The sequence below is a fragment of the Physcomitrium patens genome, chromosome 15, assembly GCF_059467195.1.
Source record: "Physcomitrium patens ecotype Gransden chromosome 15, ASM5946719v1, whole genome shotgun sequence".
Classification (NCBI taxonomy): domain Eukaryota; kingdom Viridiplantae; phylum Streptophyta; class Bryopsida; order Funariales; family Funariaceae; genus Physcomitrium; species Physcomitrium patens.
Genome location: NC_143424.1, coordinates 1,314,235 through 1,317,059, shown reverse-complemented (window position 1 = coordinate 1,317,059; position 2,825 = coordinate 1,314,235). Strand labels below are relative to the sequence as shown.

Sequence of the window (2,825 nt, the reverse complement as noted above, 5' to 3'; positions counted from 1 at the left end):
GAACAAAAGAATGCAATTAGAATGCCAAGTGCAATTATTAGGTGAAGGATTAGGTTAAAAAGACTAGATACATGCAAAATACTGTAAGAACAAAAAAGAAAATCTAGTTTAGAAAATCTAGTAGAATTTCCCATGTAGAAGGTATCTTAGAAGGCATCAAATTGGCATATTTTTAGTATCTTTGGAGCAGCTAGATTGAATCTAGAATAGTCAAAATTTTAGTATAATCTAGATTTAAATACTATATAATATATGGTATATGGTTCACCACAGAATGGTTATTGTACAAAGGCCATATGAAATACAATATATTACTAATACAAGATACTAATAGAATATGGAGATGGTGTAAGACAAGTTGAATACAGTCAAAATATTGGCTGTATATGGTTGGATAATGTGTACTAAATACAAGTATCATACTAGACATACAACATACGATATGGTGAGAATCCAACAGCTATATAATGGATTGTGTATCGGATGGCGGTTATCCAGTGGTGGGTTTTTGAGGAGGTCCTGATCCAGATATTGGAAGAATTCGGCTGTCGTCGAAGCGGTTGGCAAAAAGGGTCCCCCGCACGATTGAACTCTCTCTCTTAATTTTTTCTTCTTGGACCTGAGAGATCTGTATAGCTCAGTGTGTTTTTGTGGCTGGAGCCGGTGATCTCTAGCATGTGGTGGCAATGGTATCACGACGTTTTTTGGGTTGCCTTGTCTACTTGCTGCAACCGACGGTTGGAGCTGTTGTTGGGGATTTTTTGGCATAGGCGTCCTTTGGTTGGTGTTGCCTCAGTGCTGCTGTATTGCAGCAATTTATTTGCATGCAAGGAGGTAGGTCATCAATGACGCTTTGATTCTTCTTGTATCTACATTGGTGCCACTAGAGGGGTGCGGTGTAGTTTTCCTATCAAAACTTCTTTGTCTCAATTTCCCTTGCTGATTGGTCATTATCAATCAGGTTCTCTCCGAATTGTTTTTTTTTTTTTTTTTTTTTTTTTTTTCTCTCGTGTTGTTTTTCTTGTGCCTCCCAATCCGTTTGAATTTGCTAATAGTAGTTCCTAGATTTTTCCTTCTTTTATCGCTGGTCAGGATTCTTGTTCCTTCCCTCAATTGATTCTTTTTTATTCTTCTGTTCTCTTATTGATCGTGCTTTTTTTTTTTTTTTTTTTTTTTTGTTCTTTTATTGAATTGTACCCTTGCGGTGCACTTTCTACGGAGCCAGTGGAATCTTTAGTTCTCTCCATTGGCTGCTGGCGGTTCTTCTTTGTGTTTGTGTGGTGTGCAGTGGTGTAGTTTTGCACCATCCCTTGTGGCTCCAATAACTTGTCGTTACTTGACTATGCGAAGGTCACTGCAACTAGTCAGTGAATTCAAGGGCACGATGGGGCGAGGCAGCTGTCCACCGGAGCTGCTACAACTCATTGTCTTCTCGCCTTCCCTTAAGTCAAATCAATTAAGCAGCTGCAGGGACTTGGCTTTAGCTACGCGATTCTAACTATGGAATTTTGAGTGTGGAGAATAGCAATCCCGAAGAAGGTTGACTCATTGTATCGAGTTGAGCTTCCATACCTTTATTATTTCCTTCTCTCGAGCAAATTGGAATTGAGTCGTGGTTGTCATTCAAGTGAAACTGGAGCACGAAAGATTAACAAATTTGGTCTTAAGAACTGGTGGTGCGAAAACTATTTCTTGGAGCTTCCGATTGTGCTACTGGTTGGAACAAGGAACGGGGTGCAAGCCTTGGATTTTCTTTCTTGGTGGTTCCTTGCGCCTCTAGTACTCAACTTCACGTGCAATTTTGGAGTTGGGCGTTGCATACAACAGCTCTTGATCTATGGCATTGCTACTCTACTCCACTGAGAATCACTCTTGAGTGGTGGTGCCATAGGCGGTGACATCTGCATTAACATTGATCTTTCTTCAAGCTGGTTGTAATCATCAAGGGTGCGAATTCTATTCAGAATTGGGTTGTTCTTCAGTTAGAAGTTTGTAGATGGACTAAAAGTAGGTAGGCAGGTTCATATTCTAGTGTCCACCGAATTAGGTAGATAGGCTCAATTCACAGAACCTATGGAGTTTTGCATCGTCCGCTCCTACATCATCACGACAGTCCACGGTGGACCTTCATCGCGAGGGATCAATAGCAGGGGAACTCAACATGAAGTTATAAGAGAAGTTCAAAGTATTACTCAGAAGTTGTACATCACAGGTTGTGAGTTATAAATCTCGATTGAATCTTGCCTTTAGTCAATTGTGAAAAGAATTCCATCTAGTAAATCAAGTTTGAGTCAAAAGAATTATGATTGATGAATCAATTAAAGATTGGATGAATTAAGTTAGGTATGGAAGAAAATATATGGATGATAGTTAATCATTAGTAGATGAATTCATATTTGTAGATGAAAAATCATTTAAGGATGAATCTTAATGTTAGATGAACTTTTAATTAGATAATTAAATAGAAATAAAAAATTATATTAAAATAAAATAAAATCATATACTAACAATTTCTTTCAAGCAAGTGGTTTTTTTTAATAAAAAAGTTGTTTAAGTAGCTTGCATTGTAGTGGTGGGCTGCATGAGTGTGAATTTAACTAATTAGAGAATTTAAGTTCTTTTAATAAGAAATATGAAAGAATTTTATGTGATCAATTCATAAGTTAATTAATAGTTGTGAACTTGAATAAATCACCTATTAGAGGGATTTGTTTAGCTTACATTGAAAAGTTACAGGATTTATTGAACATTAGTTAGTTGATAATTGAAAATTATTAGAAGTATTAAATAATTAAATTGTTATGAATTGAGATGGACTTCTAATT

General features: G+C 36.7%; 1 long non-coding RNA gene across 1 annotated transcript; it reads left to right on the top strand.

Annotated features, from left to right (window-relative positions):
- The first annotated feature begins 505 nt into the window (after nucleotides 1–505).
- Nucleotides 506–2,249, top strand: LOC149987696 (uncharacterized). The gene is made up of 2 exons (XR_016506519.1): nucleotides 506–834; nucleotides 1,351–2,249. It is a non-coding gene; the product is annotated as an uncharacterized LOC149987696 (long non-coding RNA).
- The last annotated feature ends 576 nt before the right edge of the window (nucleotides 2,250–2,825 follow it).